At 39.2% G+C, this 20,929-nt stretch overlaps 1 protein-coding gene across 1 annotated transcript in view; it reads left to right on the top strand.

Annotated features, from left to right (window-relative positions):
* The window catches only part of BTBD9 (BTB domain containing 9), a 453,032-nt gene that overhangs the window by 418,496 nt on the left and 13,607 nt on the right, over positions 1 to 20,929 (top strand). The gene's annotated exons all lie outside the window — the stretch shown is intronic.

The following is a 20,929-nucleotide window of genomic DNA, read 5'->3' as shown; positions in this document are numbered from 1 at the left end:
CCCTGATTTAAAAGAACTTCAGCTGCAAAGGTAATTTGGCTGTTTGTCTTTTGATTTTATCTTTACCAAAGTTGGTACCTGACTGAGTCTATATAGGGCTCATGTTCTCACTGAAATAACATCTTTTGTTTCTTCTAGTAATTTATAAAATCACTTAGTTCCCCCAAAGAACTAGAGACCCTGCTATCTAACACATACAATCAGTACAAATAATATAATATTAAAATAACAATATAAATTTATGCTTCCCTGTTATTAATGTATGAATAACTGCCACTGCATTGGTCTCTAATTTGTGTGGCATACACACTTCCTGGGCTCTTTTGAGTAAAGCAAGAATGAGTTTTGCTGTGGGTCCCTGATTTTCTCTGAAAATGAAAGAGTTCCATCTGCCCCTGGGCAGGTTAACAGGATTGGTTTCCTTGGAGAAGAAGAAAGGAATTGCCATAATAAGAGCTCTTACAAGTGACATCAAATACTAGTGTGGTGATGCAGGGTCAGATATTGGGGGCAGGGGGAGAAAGACCCCTTTGAAACCTAGAATTATATTTTAGAGCTGGAATAGACCTTAAATATCGTTTACTCTACCCTTCTCTTTTTATATCTGAGGAAACTGGGATTTATAAAAATGCTGCCTCTCCCCCTCAGATATGCACCCCAGGCTGCTTAGAACTAAATTGAAAGCATATGCAAAATAAGGAATCTCAGTGGCAGGGCAGGATTCCAGGAGACTTTGTTGCTCACAGGTTCTTGCACTTCTCCTCCAAGGTAGAGCAGCAAGTAGAACAAAAGTTCCCACTCAATAAATTGTCACTTTCTGCTGCTAACGATGCTGCCACTGTTAGGCAAGCTCAAGGTAGTGGGATAGCACTCATTGTAGGAGCTGGCATAAAAACAAATTATGGGGAAAGGAATCAAGTGAGTAAAATTTTAAAATATTTTTTAAGACTCATCATCATTTATCATTTGGCAAACTTAGTTTCTCACTATGAAGTCCTCAAGGATCTTTCTGTCCCTAGGGAATCTCTCCTAAAGGGCCTCCAAAAAGCATGTCCCATGCTTCCTGGGAATCAGCTCTCATTTGATCATTTTGAACTGGTTGCTTACTATGCTAATCAGTTAATGGATGGTTATGTCATTTTTGTCAGTCTTTTGAGTTGTTTTTGCTTATGGTAAATATTTCTGTGGACTTATTCTTGCCAAGTGAAAACAACCTTAAACCACAAAACAAATAACAACCTTATTAGGCAAGATACACAAATGAGTTAGGAAATTATTTTTAACCCAAATAGTTTCCAAGCTTAGAGCAGAAAAGGAAATACAGCCTTAACTGTTAAATTTTCTTAGTCAATAAGCAAGCATAACCTTAGAGTATATATCAGGGGCTAGAGCAACACTTTGAAAGAATAGATACAGTCTTTACCTTCAAATGGTTTACAATCCAACAAGATAGAGAAGACAGCAAAAAGGCATACATATAAAATAATAATCACCAAAAACAAATTGTGAGTGGAGAAATATATAATATTGATGGGTTAGAGAATAATTATGACTAAAAAGGAAATTTTTCCTGAAATAGAAATCCTTGGCATGAAGTTTAGAGGAAAGAATGTGATGAAGAAGAAAAAGTTGAAATTTTATTGTGTTAGGCAACACAATATAGAAGACTTGAGAAGCTGTAAAGTGGAGATTACAAAAACCCATATTTTTAAGAATAACCAGGGGGCAGTTGGGTAACTCAGTGGATTGAGAGCCAAGCCAAGAGATGGGAGGTCCTGGGTTCAAATCTAGCCTCAGATACTTCCCAGCTGTGTGACCCTGGGCAAGTGACTTGACCCCCATTGCCTACCCTTACCACTCTTCTGCCTTAGAACCAATGCACAGTATTGATTCTAAGACGGAAAGTGAGAGTTTTTTTTTTTAAAAAAAGAATAACCAGATAAGGATGTATAACTGGGATGTACAGAGCCTTTAGACCAAGAGAAAACTAGAACAAACATATGTCAACCATAAGAGTGCTATGAGGGCCTCCGCCCACTTCCTCATAATGCTCTAGTTATCAAAATGCTGTGAATTCATGGGTGACAATTTGGAAGGAAGAAGCCTATGGAGATAGGGCATATAGCATCCCTGCCTACCCTTTGGAAGCCTCTCAAATCTGGCAGTGTTTATATGGGTCACCCTCATCCAGGGTTATTGAGCAAAACAGAAGGTAGCCACAGGGATCCCCTTCATCATATATTTGTGTATGTAAGCAAAAGCAACCTTTCAATTGGGATGTGTAAGGCAGGGGTGGGATTCCTATGACTCGAAGCTTGGTCCTTGAGAAAAGATGAGAAAATATACCTCCATCCTTTAATTGAAGAAGTGAAGGTATGGACTGTGACATGGATTATCAGGCATGAGTAATGCATTCGTTTCACTGGTTTTTGTTGTTATTGTTGCTTTTTTGCTTGCTTGTTTTTTCATCTTGTTAGGTAGGAAAAGAAGGTACTCTGAAATGAATGTGATGCAAAGGACATTGGTAAAATTAAAAAAAAAAAACAAATTGCTGTAAATTCCCTAACCATCTTCACTTTTTTTAGTCATTTCATTCAACATAATATCTCACTTTGGAAATTGATGTTTTGTTTAGGCACTTACAGCTTTGAAGATCTTAGGAAAAGTCAGGGTGATCATATTCTAGCTATAGATAAGATTGGTTCTTAGAGCCTAGTACTTGTTGCCCATATACAGACAGACTCAATAGAACAGACAGTTGTGGGAATCAGTTCAGTATTTACCTCCAACCCAAGCAAGATTCCTGGTTTTTCAAAGTCCCACCCTTTCTAAGTCTGAGAAAGGAGCAGAACCAGAATATAGGCAAAACTGTGATTTGAGAAGTATTTGTGAATTGGACACTTAAGTGTCACAGTGAATAGAATACTGGACCTGAAGCCAGGAAGACTCATCTTCTTGAGTTAAAATCCAGCTTCAGATACTAGCTATGTGACCATGAGCAAGTCACTTAACCGTGTTTGCCACAGTTTCCTCATTCGTCAAATAAGCTGGAGAAGGAAATGGCAAACCACTCTACTATCTTTGCCAAGAAAACTCAAATGAGGTTGCAATGAGGTTGCATGACTAAACAACAAATGTGTGAGTTAAGAAGGCATCTGTGGATTTAGAATTTAAAAGCATCTTCAAGAGGTGAGAAATGAACTATGTAAAATGGAACCAACCTGCTAGTCAACCTGACTGACTGATTAGCTATGAAGAGACCTTAGTTTTACAAAGTTAGAAGCCAAGTTAGTTGAAAGATGTCCTTGTCACTGGTGAGAAACTTCCCCTGACCTCCAAGCATTTCTTTTGGATTTGTAACATAGTAAAGGACAAGGCAGAACTGCCTCCTGAATAGGAGAGCAAAGTTTCTGGGATTGAAAACAACCTTAATTCTGCCTTGTTGGTAATGTCTTGTCTCTCTCTCCCTGGTGTTCCAGGCCTAACCATAGCCACAAAGTTTGAAACGGGTCTGCTGCATGCTGATTTTTTCTTGTCCTTTCCAATTCTAGCAGGACCTTAGGCAACTGAAGCTTTGTCAGCCTGTAGAGGTTCACTTTTTTTAATCACCTGTCCTGGATCGCTTCTGATTTCCTGTACATTTATCCTTGTCCTTTGGGAAGTCTGTGCCTGCTTCTGGCATCTGTCTCTCATCTTCCCTTTGTGAATACTGAGGCAATGGATTCGTTTAAGGTTTTTTTTAAATGGTGCTTACTACTTCTGTCAATAAATCCTCTTAATGCTTATCTCTTAAGGGCTTCATGCTTCATTCAGTGACCTCCTATTCCTTGTGTACTTAGTCAAATCTGCATTGTTTATCTTAACTTCATAGGAAATTTTCTTTTTCTTTCCCTACTGTGTTTATTCCTCTCATCCTCTCCCCTCCCTTCTCACTTTGCTCTATAATCCCATGTGCTTGATGCCACTCTCAAGTCCCTCTCCTTTATCCTTAGATCCTTTTTGCTTCTCATTCTTTGCCCATTTGCAGCATTCCACCTCAAGCAATAAATGAAAAAAAAAATTTCCTTCTCTTTCACTTATCACTAGATGTCAGCACTTCCAGCCTTCTTTGATCCCTATGCTTCTATTGTTTTAGTTTATTTGATTTTCCCTCCAGCGTCTGCTGCCAGAAGAGTCCATCTCCTCAGATTTCCCCACTAAAGTCATTTTACTCTGGTCTCAGGTACCAGTTTAGCAAAATTGTGGTCATTCCAACACCACTGTTCAGCTGCCTCTGTTTCTGATCAATTCTTCTGTACCATTCTGGTGGCTGGAATCACACTTTTCTTCTAATTCTTCCTTATTTTCACTAAGCTAGAAGCCTTGTCCTGTCGGTATAGCCATAAATACAAGAAACTTTATTTCTCCAGGATATTTCTAAATTTCAACCCAGATGATTGTACCACAGTGTTACTCTAGTCTTGATGTAGCAGCTCCTTTTACAAACTTCATATCTTTATTGGTTACTGCTTGGTTATTGATTATCTTTAACATGGCCATGAAAATAAGGAGATTTTCTGGTCATTAAATCAGGCTGGGCTAAAGGAAGCAATGCCTGAGGATCCTAATGGGAAGGTAGCAGTTAGTGAGATTAAGAGAAATTGTAGTCATTTTGTTTTTCCTTTCTATTGACATTTATTTTTCATGCCAACCTAAGCTTAGAGGAAAACTCTGGAGCATGTTTGATCCAGGCAGGTAGCACAAAGACAAAGATAGCAGAAGGGGACAGGGATGGGGAAGAATGGAAAATATAAACTTTTCTGGGCCTAGAAAAGATGAGATTCCTACCCCCAAAGACTTACACAAAACCTTTTGCTGTAACATAAATACAGGAGATGTTGAACCTCACAGGCAGCAACCAGACAGTGTTTCATCTTACTGACTTCAGGCAAGCAGAGTAATGTATTCTCACTGAGTGCAGTGTAAAATATGGTTTCTAAAATTCCAAGGCATAGTGGAAAGAACACTGACCTGATACTCAGGGGCCTGTGTTCTATTCCTGGCTTTACCCCTGGCTAGTTGTGTGGCAAGTTACTATCCCTCTATATATAAATGTATCTGTCTCATCAAAATGAAGGACTAGATTAGATTAGATATTCTTTACAGATTCTTCCAGCTTTAACCTATGAATCTCTGAAAAATAAGCATTTTTTATAAGTGAGAGGAAAGAAGGAGGGGGAATCTTAGCATAGATGATACTATGATACCAAATCTCCAGCTGCTAAGGCCATTTCTACCACCAACCAAATTATTGGCCAGTCAAATATCGGTTAAGTTTATACTCTGATCCTAGACCCATGTTGGTGAACCTATGGCACATCTGCCAGAGTATTCCAGAGGAGGCTGCTCCCCCACCCCCGTTCTCCATGCATTCATGAGGACATTTCTCACATCACCTGCCCCTCTGACCAACAGCCCAAAGGGAGTACTTCTCCCCTTCCCTCTCTGGGGTAAGGGGGCAGTTCACATGCAGTGTGAGGGTTACAGTTTGGGCACTCGGTCTCTAAGATCTCTAAAAGGTATGCCATCACTGTCCTAGACTGTTCTTAGTAGAATTGACAATACAAAGAAGATGAGATATAGCCTCTGACTTAAAAGTTTCTCTTCTTGTTGGACATATAAGACTAATGTAAGTTAACTAAAAGGAGAGTATATTTCAAGTGACAGATGACTAATACAGACCAGAAATAAAATGGGAGTTTAGAGGAGAATGCAATCACTGTGTGGACTAAAGTCAGGGAATTCTTTATGAAGGAGATGGAGGTTGAACTGGATCATTATGAATCCCAGTATTTCAGAGTTGGACGGGCCATCTAGTCCAACCCCTCCTCCTCCTCATCGTTTCTGATCATCCAACCTCTCTTTAAAGAGCTCTGTTAAGGGACAACTGACTGCTCATTTCTGCAACAGCCCATTTCATTTTGGATGCTTCTAATTGTGAAAAAGCAATTTTCTTACCTCTAAACAAAAGCATCTTGTCTACAGTAGCCACTTCTTGTTCCCAGTTCTGCCTCTGGTATGAAGCAAGATGAGTCTAATTCCTCTTCTGCCTGACAGCCCCATAAATAGGTAGACAGTCATGGCTTCCTTCTTCAGGCTCAGCATTCACAGTTCCCTCAGCCAGGCCTCATATTGTATATGACTAATCTTTTGACCATTTAACTCTATATTATCAATGCCATTTCTAAATGCAGGATTGTATGGAACTTCCTCATTTGTAAAATGAGGAGAATTGGCATTGGCCTCCTGATATTTACTAAAGATGAATGAGATTATGGTGATGAAGTGCCCATATGTCTTTAGAAATAGAAGTTTGTGTCAGATGTTGTGTGGTGAATCTTTTTTAGTAGAAGATACCAGTGCACAAACTTATTTTGGATATGAAGAACACTATCCCATCTGGGTCTATACAAGCCAGGCATGAAGAGGGCAGAAAGCCTATAAGAGGCTCATTGAGCCACCCTCCAGAACCACTCAGCCCTGAGCCTGTAGCCTTGCAGAAATTATTTACCAGACCTTTGACAGGCCAGTGAGTTAGCTGTGGGCTCCCATTTTCATCTGAGTTCCCATGGAAACTAGTTTTCTAGTAAAAATAGGAAAATAGATTTCTAATAAAGAAGTAAATATTCCTTATGTGGATGAACATTTCCTAGGTATCTTGCCCCAGGTTTTGTCAAGCTGCTCCTAGTTTCCCTAAGGTTCATCTCTTTACTGCTGCTGCTAGAGATGGTCTGTGCCCTAGAAGGAAGCTTCAAGGCAGCCATTCTAGACTCACAAGGTCTAGGTCATCCTCTTCCTCTTCCTCTTCCTTAGGATTGCTAGAGTCCCTGAGGAAGCATCCCTTCTATGCTATTCACCTTCAGGGAATTCTTAGTCTGATGAGAGACATCATACCCATCATCAATGTGTTTATTAACCTCATGGGGAAAAGGGAAATATACCAGAATAGAAAGAAACTACATCATCTGTACGGTGACTGAGAAGCAGCCATGTCATTTGCAGGGAAAATGAATAAGTTGTTTGAGCAGAGCAGAAGAGTGGGAAATGAGACTATCTAGGGAAGGCAGACAGCCTGGCAAATAATGAGGAGTTCTAATTTGATATGTATAGTAATTAGGAACTATTGTAGGCTTCTGATGGGAGTAGTGTGATTGAAATGGCACTTGGAAGATGTTTCTTGCTGCTGGACAGAGTAAAATTCATGTGAGGAAAGGAAACAGGCTAAAAGCAAGGGAGCCAAGAACAAGACTTACATCTGTCAAAATACATAGACCTTAAGTTCCAAACGAAAGGCTGTAGCATTAGAACAGGAAAGGAAGACCCTAGAAATAGAGTGGAGAGAATACTCACTTACTTAATAACAACCCAGATCTGTCTAGCAGACAAGAGGTGTTTGGAGAAGATAGCAAAGTTAGAAACTTGGTACACACAGAAGACTATAAGGCTGTTGATAGTAATGGAGGAGGAGTTTGGAAGGTGTGAGGGAAAATGGGCTCAGTTTTAGAACTGCCTGGTTTTCAGTATGATTAAGATTGGTAAGTGGAAATACCCTCTACCAGGAGTAGACTATATGGACCTAAATAAAGATAGAAGGCAAAAGGAGTATGAAATGGAGGTTTTGATTCAGAAATTATGTATACCTGCTTACACACACACACACACACACACACACACACACACACACACACACACACAGTTACAAAATNACACACACACACACACACACACACACACACACACACACACACACACAAAGTTACAAAATTGCCTATACTCTGACTCAGAAATCCTATCTCTAATTTATACCCAAAGAATATACTGACAACAAGAAAATACTGATCTCTATTTTAAAATACTATAGCTACTTATAAATTGAAAAAGACAGTGGGCCAAATGATTGGAGAATGATTGAACAAATTATAGTAGTGCAATGCAATGGAATTTTATTATTCCATGAGGGACAAATATAGAAAATTCAAAAAAATGTGCAAAAAAAAGTATGAAATGAAGTAAACAAAACAGAAGCAAAACAATAAGATAAACAAGTCCTACAGCTGTACAAATGAACACAGAGTGCCAAAAATAAACTTAATTTTTTTTCTTAAAAACTACTACGTGAGATTGGGCATAATATGATACTAAAATATGCTATAGTATAGTTTAAACTACATACTATATATATTTATATACTATACTAAACTATATACCCTACTAAAAGTGTAACCACACTTTCATCATTTCCTGTGGCACTGTTTTGAGGGATCATACATTCTTACTTGGGATTGCTAGCATCATTAAGGAAGCTCCTCTTGTACTGAGATCCCTATAATATATGCTGTAGGAAGATGGAGAAGAAGATAATATGATCTATAGCAATAATAATTGAAACCGTGAGGCTGCATAAGCACCTCTCCAGAGTGAGGACAAGAGGGAATGATTATTTGAGTGGGAAGACCAAGCCTTGAGCCCTGGAAAATATCTACAATGAGGAGGCTTGCTTCTTTCAAGCTCAAAAATTCCAGTATTCTGCAATTCCCTGAGGAAAAGCAAGAGTACAGTGTCCCCGTTATGACCACCCCCTCAAGCCATTATCCCTTTTCACAGATTCCTAGAAAAAGCAGTGTTTTTCATTGCCTCTTCTCTTCTCACTCACTTTACAATTCACTCTCCAAAGTTAGAGGTGACCTCTTATTTGCCAAATCCAATGAGCTTTCTTTTTTTTTCCCCAAGGAGCTTTCTCAATCCTTGTCTTTTTGGCCTTTCCACAACATTTTGCATTGTTCAGTGCTTCTCCTAGACACCCTCTTCTTTCTGGGTTTATGTTGTACTCTCTTTTGATTCTCTTGTTCCCTGTCTGGCTACTTCTTTGTAGTAACCTTTGCTGGATCTATAAGTACATCCACTAAATGTGATCATACCCCAAGTCTCTGTCACTCTTGGTCACCTTGTTAACTCTTTTATATGATGACTCCTAAATATGTGTATCTTGCTCTCTTCTCTCTCCTGAGCTCATCACCGGTTCTGCATGACCAAACTATATGTTGGACATTTCAGACTGAACATTGCGCAAGCATCCCAAACTCAATTTGTCCACATTATCTTTTCCCTCAAATCCGTTCATTTCATCATCTTTGTAATGACCCAGGTTCACAACCTCAGAATCATCTTCAAAATATCCCAATCCACATAGCCATTTAGTTTCACAATCTATTCTTCCACAACATTTCTCTCATCTGGCCCCTTCTCTCTATTCTCATAGCCACCATTCTAGTTCACACTATCATCACCTTTCATCAGGATTATTTTATTGGCTTCCCAATTGATCCCCTTTCTTTGATCTCTCCCCAGTCCATTAGTCCACACAATTCTCCATATGATATGTTTAAAATATAGGTCTGACCGTATCAGTCCCTTGCTCAGAAAATACTAGTGGGCCCCCTGTTACCACTTTGGATAAAATATAAACTATGTTTAGCATTTAAAGCCCTTGAAAACATGACCTTCCCTGACTTTTTGCACTTTACTTCCCAACAAACACTCTTCAGTCTGGTCAGATTGACCTTCTTACAGACAATCTTTGGGTCCCTGAAGGGAAAGGAAGACTCAGAAGCCAACATGCAAAGGAGCTGGCAACTTGGTCATGTCCCTACCCCTAGCTTACTACACTAGAGACTAAGGAATTTCTCCTTGGAACTGAAAGTTCTGTTGAAATGGTTTCCTGTGAGATCATCAGTAAACTTTATAACCCTAATGGAGATAGCCCAATACCCTGAGTCCAAAAGCCTTAGGAATAGCAGTGCCCTTCAAACTACCAGACCTACTTCCAACTGAGCTCCCACAGCCATCACTGAAGGGAAAGATCACTGTGTAAAAGGGACCTCACCATCCTAAATCACCAGCGATAGAGAGAAGTGAGAGGAGAAGGGGCAGACTACCGTCAAAGTCAGAGAGGCACAGGAGCACCTTCCAAACCACTGGTTCTATTTCCACCCCAGCCCTCATGCCACTTTCCATAGAAGCAACTCCCGTGAAGAAAGGGACATCCCCACCAGCTGCCATACAGAAGACAGACAAGCCAACCTAGCTGAGAGACAGGAGGCAATGTGCCAGGCAAGCCCAGCCCTGACCACCATCTCCTGTCAGCCCAGGATCCTGAGCCTAAGAGCCCTGGGAATGGCAATGCTTCCAGCCCAGCCCCAACAGCCATCATCCTGGGAAGCAGCCCCTGGAGACCAAGGAAAGTTCTTGTCACCAAAGTCCTTGGCACTATCAAGTGGTTCAAAACAAAGAAGTGATATCATTTTGTCAGTGTAAATGACATTAAAGAGGCATCAAAAGGATCAATCTGGTATTTGATAAACCCAAAGATTCTAGCTTTAGGGATAAGACCTCACTATTTGACAAAAACTGCTAGGGAAATTGGAAAATAGTACGGCAAATATTAGGTTTAGATCAGTGTCTCACACCCTATATACAAAGATACAGTCAAGATGGGTGTATGATTTAAACATAAAGAATGATATTATAAGTAAATTTGGGGAACATAGAAACAGTTTATCTGTCAGATCTATGGAGAAGGGAAGAATTTATAACCGAACAAGAGAGAGAGAACATTTTAAGATGTAAAATGAATAATTTTGATTACATTAAATTTTAAAAGTCTTATACAAACAAAATCATTGCAACCAAGATTGGAAGGGAAATTAACAAACTGGGGGGGGGGATTATAAGAAATTTATCTGATAAAGGTCTCATTTCTCAAATATATGAAGAATTAAGTCAAATTGATAAGAATCCAAATTATTCCGCAATTGGTCAAGGCATATGAACAGGCAGTTTTCAGATGAAGAAATCAAAGCTATCAATAATCACATGAAAAAATGTTCTAAATCTTACTTGATCAGAGAAATGCAAAACAACTCTGAGGTACCACTTCACACCTATCAGATTGGCCAATATGACAGTAAAGGAAAATGATAAATGTTAGAGGGGATGGGGCAAAATTGGGACTCTAATACACTACTGGTGGAGTTTTGAACTGATCCAATCATTCTGGAGGGAAATTTGGAATTATGCCCAAAGGGCTATAAAAGAGTGCATGCTCTTTGAACCAGCAATACCACTATTAGGTCTGTATCCCAAAAAGATTAAGAAAAATAGGAAAATATTTATAACTGTTCTTTTTGTGGTAGCAAAGAATTGGAAACTAAAGGGATGTCCCTCATTTAGGGAATGGCTAAACAAATTGTGGTATATGATGGTGATAGATTATGCAGGATGATTTCAGAAAGAACTGGAAAGACCTTTGTGAAGTGATGCAAAGTAAGATAAATAGAACCAAGAGAACATTATACACAGTAACTACAATATTGAGGAACAATCAAATGTAACAGACTTTGCTACTAACAGCAATACAATGATCCAGGACAATTCTGAGGGACTTTTGAAAAAGAACGTTATCCACCTCCAGAGAAAGAACTGTTGGAGTAGAAATAAGGATGAAAACATGATTTATCACTTGTTGTTTGGCCATATTATTTGAGGTTTTGGTTTTATGGGATTTTTCGCTTACAAGAAAGAATAATATGGTGTTAAAAAATAAAAACAAAAACAAAAAATATCAATTTAAAAAAGAGGCATCACTATTTACTTTGCTGCTATATTCTAAGGTCTCTGGGACTTTTCCATCTGACTACAGCTGCAATCTCCATTTATGTTGTCTCCCCAATTAGAATGGGAGTTTCTTGAGAACTGGAGCTGTCTCCCATTTCTATTTGTGTCCCCAGGGCTTAGCACAGAACTTTGCACACAGAATTTAATAAATACTTTATTCATGCATGCATTCATTTCTTATGCACAGCATTCCACATCCTGCCTTTGTGCCTCTGCTCTGACTGTCCCCCATATCTGCAATATGCCTTATATGTATACATGGTTCTTTCCCTTGATAGATGTAAACTCCTTGAGGGCAGCAAAAATCTAACCTTTTTTGTCTTTTTATCCTCAGAACCTAGCATAATGCATGGTACATAGCAGAAACTAAATAAATGCTTATTGACTGATTGGTTGGTTGAGGTGGCCAACAACATCATTGATATAAGAGAGGACTGGAAGAAAAGAAACAGCATTAGGTTTCTTTCAGGGCTTTGAAGACACTGTCACTGAGGCTACATTGATTAAAAAGAAAAGAGCTCAATGAAAAAAAATATGTATATGTTCATACATTCATATTATTACCCAAAAAGGCAATTTATATGGTTATCTTTATACTTAAGTACTAATATGCTATGGAAAGTTTTACTGGAAAACGAGTACTTGAATAGATTACCAAAGAGAGAAAAATGATACAACACGGAGCACAAATCAATTTCAAATACTCAGCACATGTTATTGGAGCATTGCCATGACTGTTAATTGCATAGCAAATGACTGTCCTCGGGAAAAGTACCTGCCAGGTAAACACACTGGAGCCATCCTGATCCGTGTGATAAACGGAAATATCTAGCTTTACGCTGATCAACTCAGCTGCTCTCTTATGCTGAGCTTTGCAGTTAGAAGAGATAAGCTTGAAAAGTACATTCTCTTATGTAGCAGGCTGCTGTTTTAGATAGAACAAACAAAAATAACCAATCCCTAGATGCACAGAAAACTCTTGCTATTTAAGGTGAAAAAATGTCCAAGGCTGTTTATAGCAGATATAACAGGATTGGTTGGGGGTGTCAGCTGGGTTCTCTTGCTGTCTCATCCATGGGTAAGGGTAGAAATAATTAAGCCACTTTTGTCTCCTGGAGAAGGTTCAGGCATCCACAGGAATCTAATAAATTAGATTTTGTATATATGTTTTATGTTTTGTTTTTTATTTTAAATAGTCACGAGTCTGGATTATGTATGCATGAAAGTGACTTCAACATATAAATTTTCTCTCTACTACTTTATCAGCAGATGTGAAAATGAAATTACACATGGTAGGGTCACTTTTTTTCCAGTGGTACTCTGACAAATTGTATGTCATAGCTAGCCAGATTGCATAGGACAGTCAAATGTGAAAGTAAAAGCATTTTTAGGCACAAGAAACGTGAAATTCAATTTAACAAATATTTTAAGTACTCACTGTGTGCAAAACATTGAACAAGGCACAAAGAGTTACAAAGTTTAGTTGATACATAATAGCTCCCTCATGGAGTAGTAACAATAATACAATGAGGAGATATGACGCATGTGCAGATGACTTTAGTAACACACAAATGCATTAGAGGAGGAACAAAATGATCATTGGAACATTTCATAAGCAAAGAAGGAGTTGGGGTGATGAGTAAGCTGAAAAGGAAGAGGGATTTCTGATCCAGAAAAAGTTCATTAATAAAGTAACAGTTAAATTGGAATTTAAAAGATGGATAAGAATTTAGGCAAAGATAGGAAGAAAACATTCCAGGAATAGGGAGTAGTATACCAGTGCAGAAGCAGAGACACAAGACAGCATATTTGGGGGGGGGGGGGGAAGAGTATAATATAAGATAGGAGAAAAGAACAAGCAAGGATTAAACACCTGTTATGTGCCACTCAAGAGACTGAGTAACAACATTAGGAAATAGGTACTATTGTTATCTCCATTTTACATTTGAGGAAACCAAGGCAGATAAAGGGTCACACAGCTAGTAAATTTTTGAGGCTACATTTGAACTCAGGTCTTCCCAACTCCAAGCCTAGCACTCTACCCACTGCACCAGCTAGCTGCTACAGTTGGAGTGTTAGAAAGGTAGGATGGTGCCCTAGTGAAGGCAAAGTAGTTTGAATGTCACTTAGGAGCTACCAAAGATATGTGAGCAAAGGAGCAACAAGACTAGGTCTTTCAAAAGACTAGTCTGACATAAGTGGAAAGGGGAAATTGGAAGAGGGCAAAGAGTAGAGAAATCCTCATTAGGCTGTTGCATTCATCCATGAGATAGAGTAAGGATTTATTCTAGAAGAGGAGGAACAGTGAAACTTGGATGGTTTGGCAGAAGGTAGAACAAGTAAGATTAAACATGAAGTGAGGGAGAGGAAGGAATTAGAAGATAATAGCAAATTTTTTTTTTAAGATTTTTTTTTAAACCCTTGTACTTCGATGTATTGTCTCATAGGTGGAAGATTGGTAAGGGTGGGCAATGGGGGTCAAGTGACTTGCCCAGGGTCACACAGCTGGGAAGTGGCTGAGGCCGGGTTTGAACCTAGGACCTCCTGTCTCTAGGCCTGACTCTCACTCCACTGAGCTACCCAGCTGCCCCTATAATAGCAAATTTTTAACATGACATTGGGCAAAAATAGTAAAGTCTAAATGAGGAGCAGTTTTTTGGGGGGAGAGAGTTAATAAGCTCAGTTTTGAACAAGCTGGTTTTGAAGGTTTAAAGAGATATGGAGATGTGGGTGTGATATTGTTATAGGGGAGCAAATTGGTGAACCCCTGGGTTCGGGAAGGAAACCATTCTCAAGAATGAGAGGACTCCAAACTTAGCTTAAAAGTAAAAAAGAAAGATTTATTAGTAAGGTAGGATTAATGGCCAGCAAGACAGCATGAGTGGAGCAGCCATGGGAGGCTCTCCCCGGGTCCCCCAGTTCTTGCCCTTTTATATCCTTTCTGGTAGTGTGTTCCTGACTCCCTGCACTCAGGCACTCAGTTGGTGCAGGGTCAGTCCTAGACCCTCAGGGCCTAGACTGTCCAGGTGTGTCCTGGAGGTGTATCTCTTTGCCTATCTCAACTCGAAGGAATTCCAAGGACAATGGTCCTTGCCTTGGGGGTCTCAAGGGCAGGAAGGGGGAAGGGAATTCCCCTGCTCACAGCCTACCAGAGTCAAGGGGTACAGGGTCCCTGCCATCTCTGCACAATGCCCATGTCAATATCAGTCTCAACTCTAATCTATCACTAGTTATGCTACCTACAAATACATTCATTTCCCCATCTCTTCAAAAGTATTTTAGACTCTATCATCTCCTCCAAATTAGAAACAGCATTCTACAGCTGAACACAGTTTGAGAGTTGGAAGATGTTTCATTAGCCACTTTGTCCAAGCCATAATACGAAAAGAATGCCCACTTTGACATACCTAAGTGGTCAGTCTCAGCTTGAAGGTCTTAAGGGGAAAAAAAAACTCACCTCCTCTTAAGATAGCAAAATTGCACTTTTGGACAGCTACCATTTTGTTAAACATTTATGATAACAAGCTTAAATTTGCTTTTTTAACTTCTACCCAGTGATCCTGACTGCCCTCAGGGGACAAATCTACAAATAGAGCAAGTCTACTACTTCTGCTAGACAACCTTGCAAATACAATGCAAATGCAGAAAAAGCTTTTGACAAAATAAAATCTCCATTTCTGTTTTTTTTTTTTTTGGAGGGGGATGCAAAACACTAGAAAGCATAGAAATAAAGCTTTCAATAATGATAAGTAATAGCTATCTAAAACCAAGAGCAAGCATTTTCTGTAAGCTAGAAGCCTTCCCAGTAAGATTGGAGGGGAAGAAAGGATATCTATTATCACTATTACCATTCAGTATTATACTAGAAATGCTAGCTATAGCAGTAAGACAAAAGTAATCAAAGGAGTAAGCTATAAGCAATGAGGAAACAAAGCTATCATTTTTTGCAAATTGATATGATGGTTTACTTAGAGAAACCTAGAGAATCAAATAAAAAGTTAATCAAAACATTAACAGCTTCAGCAATGTTGCAGGATATGAAATAAACCTACACAAATAATCCACATTTCTGTATATTACCAACAAAATTCAGCAGGAAGAGATAGAGAAATTACATTTAAAATAACTATGGCTAAATACAGTTATTTCTTTCAACCAGTCTTCATATTGCCAATAACGAAAGACCTTTGATCTTAGTTGCCCTCTTTTGCACATGCTACTGCTTATCAATGTGCGTTTTAAACTGGCACCCATCACTGAACACAGTACTCCTGATGAGTTTTGTCAAGAGCAAACTACAATGGGATTGTCGCCTCCCTTTTCATAGAAACTGCCTCTCATTTCAACCCAGGTTGAATTAGCTTCTCTGACTACCACATTACCCATTGCTCCTACTTCCTTTCCATTTACTCTCATTTCAAACCCATGCAGTCTGGCTTCCAACCTCATCTCTCTCAACTAAAACTATTCTCTTCAAAGTTTTCTATGATCTCTTAATTGTAAATCTAACCTATCTAAACACTCCTTCATTGGATCATGTTCTGACCCCAGTTGTGAGTAAGATTCTGTTTTGGTCCCTCTTGTTTTCTCCCTGAACACTACTTTGCTTGGTGATCTCATTAGTTCCCTTGGGTTTAATTATCATTTTTATGCAGACTATTACCAGTTCTTTCCAGCCCTTGTCTCACTTCTGAGGTCCAGTTTTGCACCACCTGCCTATCAGATATTTCAAATTGAATGTTCTATAGACATATCCAACTCAGGATGTCCAAAACAGAAGTCCTTACTTTTTCCTCCAAACCCATCGTTCTTCTGAACTTTCCTGCCAAGAGTGCCACCATCCTTCCAATTCATAGATTCACAATGTTGGTTTTATCCTCAGCTCCACACAATCCAGTCAGTTGCCAATCCTGACATTTCTGCCTTCACAGACTCTCTCACCTCCATCCGCAACTTCCATGACCTCCACCTTCACCATCTCTCTCCTCACCCATTGCAGAGACCTCTCCCACCCCAGCTCTCCTCAAAGCTATGAAAGTGATCTTCCTTAAGTGTAAGTCTGATGGTCACTCCCCATGTTGATTAAATCTCATGACTCCCTATGGCATCTAAAACCAAATATAAAATTCTTGTTAGACATATAAAAGCTTTCCTAACCGACTTTTCCAGTCTCCCCTGCAATAATCCCTTCTCTGCCTTCTAAGATCCAGCCAGCCGAGCCTTCTTATTGTTCCTCACATAGGACACCCCATCTCCCGTTGTATGTGTTGTCTTCAAACCCTGGAAAGTGTTCTCTCCTCACTTCTTCCTCTCAGAATTCTTCCTGGCCTCCATCTGCTCCCCTTCTCTCATTCCATCTGCCAGAGCCATTTCTTCTAAAACTGCTTGTACTTATTTTGATAGGTGCTTGTATACTTATATGTACATATCTCCCCAGATAAAATATGAGCTCCCTGAGGACAAGGACTGTTTCTTTTTGTCTTGTCTCTCAATACTTAACACAGTGCCCAACACTTAATAAGTGTTTACTGATTGGTGGAGCTCAGAAGAAAGTCACGGTTCAGAAATATACATTTGGCAATCATCCAAGTGGAGAGGGTAGTCAAAACAATGGGAGTAAATAATATTGCCTCAGCGTAGAAAGAAAGGAGAAACGAGAAAGTGGCAAAGGCCAGAGAAGCAGAGGAGCCTCTGAATGAGACAGGAAAAAGGAACAGTTAAGACTAGGAAAAGCATTAAAAGAGTAGAGTACCTTTAAAGCAAAGAAGGAGAAAATATCCAAAAGAAATTAGTGTCATTATTATCCAGTGCCATGGATAGGTCAAAGTAAATGAGGAGTATGGTATATGGATTGGAGAATTGGGAAGGCTATTGGTGACTTCTGAGAAAGAAATTGTCTTACTGAAATTAGATTGTATGAGGTTGAAGTAGAGGCATTCAGAGGAGGCATTTTTGTTTTGTTGTTTTTCCAAGAAGTAGAAGAAATCTGAGATTTATATAGTTCAAAGGGGTAGAACTGGAACCAACAAATGGCAGTTAGAAGGAAGTATGTTTAGGTTCATAACATAGGCTTTCAAATCATTTTGTTCTTCAACATTGAAACAAGTTGCTTACAAACATAGTGAATGGCTGCTACTCTCAGATGTTGTCAAGAGAATTCTTGCATGTTACAAGGAGTTGGACTTGATCCCTTCTAAGTTCTCCTCTAACTCCCAAGATACTTTCAAAATTGAAAGCCTTTACAACCATGTAAAAATTGACCCCCTATGAGACCTTGGAACATTCAGGGTTAACCTGAATAACATTGTGAACCTGCAGGTTTCCCTGGAGCCTGCAGAGGGCAGCAGCAGCCTAGCAAAAAACACCATTCAGATGGAAAAACCATGTGCAGAAGAGTCCAGTTCAAGGGTGGAGGAGGCAAAGAAATTGAAGGTTTAAGTTTATACAAATACTGATGAAAGTGTAAGTCAGGACACAAGCCCAAAGATTCCAGGGACTAAGTGACTTTGGATCTGCTGGCAGCCTATTAGATTCAGAATCTGAAGACATCCTCTTGCCTAGAGGTGGTAGAAATATTTGTAAAATTTTTTTTGTCCTTAATTCAAGATGCAAGGCTAAAAAAATATACTTCCAACTTAGAAGTAGTTCCTAGTTGAGAAAATACTCTTACTAGTCTTCCTAATGTTCCTCACCCCAAAATGAATTGTTGCAATGTATGTAAATGTTGAATTATGGAAAGAATTTTTTTTCATATTTGGAAAAATACTTGGTCTGCATTTTTAATGTGTAGAAATAAAAAATTTCTAAAATCCATAAAGTATTCATACTTTAGCATGAGGTGCCTATCATCATCAGTTAATATTTATTGAAATAGAGTGGGTACATGTGGGAAGCCAATAAGAGAATAGATTAAAATCTGAGACTCCTCTTTTGACCCCTTTTGTGATCCTTGTGATTTCTTGTTGAAAAGTATTGTGGCCTTATTGAAAAGCTTTAAGTTCCTAGCAAACCTGAATTTAAAGGGTTAACAGTGTTAACACAACAAGGAATGCTGCTGCTTGGTATAGCCAAGGCCAAAACCTTAGCTGGGGCAATTTGACCCTGAGAGGGATACTCCCCAACTTGGCTTTCTGATAAGAAACTAGTCAAAATTCAGCTTTGGCCTTGGTCTATTCTGAAGCCAATGTTTTGTGTTTTGATGTGACATAATTTGTAACTTCTTCGCATCTGCAAAGTTCCGGGGGGGGGGGGGGGGGGAGTTCTTTTGTGTGAAATGAGTCTTGAAATATATATAATAAACTCCATGCTCCTGGAGCCAGAGCTGGAAGCATGAGGTAAAAGACAACTCCCTTGTCCGGTCCTTATTTCCTTATCAACTAAACTGTCCTTATCATATTATCAGAGATGATAAAGAGATCTCCACAGGTACAAATATTAATTTAAGATACACCATGCTGAAAAAATTACTTCTAACTTGTAGAAATACTCTTACTATCCTTCCCAATGTTCCTCACTCCCAAATGAATTGTTGCAATGTGCTTAAATGAAACTTGATTTGTAGAAAGATTTTTTTTTAATTTGGAAAAATACTTGATCTGCATTTTTAAAATGTGCAGAGATAAAACATTTCTAAAATCTATAAAGTATTCATATTTCAGCACCTAAGATGAGCTGCCTGTCATCATCATCATCATCATCATTTAATATTTATTGAAATAGAGTGGATGCATGGTGTCATACCAGATATAGCAAAAGAAAGATGGAAAGGTTGAAGGGTAACATAATTTAGAAGCCATGTCTTTATGTCTGACTTATGGGTAGATATCAGTGTATCAGTGAGAAGTAGGTATCTATTTTATAAAGATACGTCACATTGTAAATGTAAGTTGAAAGCTGGGATGAGAAATCCTATTTGTATTGGTCGACAAGGAAGCAGTCAGTGAAAATTACTTAGGAGAAACCAGGAAACAAGGTAGAATCATTGATTTGCATTTATTAAATTTTCCTGGATCTTTCTACACTTTGCAGAGAACTCCTGTGTTAACTGGGGGAAATTGGCAATGGTTTTGGCTTTTGAAAACCTGAAAGTCTGATGAGCAATTAGTGTTTGAGGAATCCCTTTAATAAAAGGCAGCAGGTAGTAACCAGAGGAGGAATTAGTCTGATCACTGAGAAAGGGCTAACACACTAATATATATCACTCCTAAGAATTGGGAGGAAAATAACACACCAGCCTACCCAAAACAGGATGAGAATTATGGCTCCAAGAGGAAAGACAAAATGATAATAAACAGCAGCTACAAAAAAGGATGCACGGATTGTGAATAAAGCTGTGTTGAATTCATACACACGACTACATTCTAAATTAGCCATCTCCTCTCAGGGAAAAGATCCAGAGGCTATTGAAGATGGTTCAGTGAAGGTGCCCGCTTTGTGTGCAGTGGCAATCAAACAGGCTAATGGGATACACGATTGCAGAAAAGGAGAAGAAAAAATAATGCAGCTACTATGATAATGGCTTTGCATAAATCAATAGTACATCTGCACCCTGTATGCCTCATTCAGCTTTGGGCACTTCCTTTCCAAAAGGGTGTTACATACCTGGGGAAGGTTCAGGAAAGAAGAAATTCAATCACATGGGTTCCCCTGGGAGTAGAAAGCCTTGGTTTGGACCACTTACCAAGGAAAGGATGGAAGGAGGAGCTCAGAAAGAAGAGAAAGTGGGCAAAGTAATGAGTTTAGGGGTGGGAGGAAATAAATGCAGTGGTATACCAGGTTCTTCCTCCCTTTGCAGCCAGGCCCAGAAGTCAACTAAGGATGCAATTCAGAAATATAGTAGCCACTGGCTACATATTTCAAAAGATATCCCACACTCTCTTTGTAAGATGGACATATTGAAGTAAATGACAAGTGACTCCCTGGCTTCCTTGCAAAAAAGGGAGCAGTCATGATATAAAGGCTCTGTTCCCCTCTCCCACTCTAGAGGCCAAAGTCATGATCAGAAGACATAGACCAGGGGTCGGCAACCTTTTTGGCTGTGAGAGCCATAAATGCCACATTTTTTAAAATGTAATTTCATGAGAGCCGTACAGTGCTCACAGTGCGCGCTTCCTGTAACAGCGCCTGAAAAAAAAATTGACTTTATGGCTCCTGCAGAAAGAGCCATACGTTGCCAACCCCTGACATAGACCCTTCCAGACAGGCTAAATTCAGTACT

Source organism: Gracilinanus agilis, chromosome 4 (genome assembly GCF_016433145.1).
Source record: "Gracilinanus agilis isolate LMUSP501 chromosome 4, AgileGrace, whole genome shotgun sequence".
Lineage (NCBI taxonomy): Eukaryota > Metazoa > Chordata > Mammalia > Didelphimorphia > Didelphidae > Gracilinanus > Gracilinanus agilis.
Note: the sequence above shows the minus strand (reverse complement) of the source record. Positions and strands in the feature narration are given on the sequence as shown.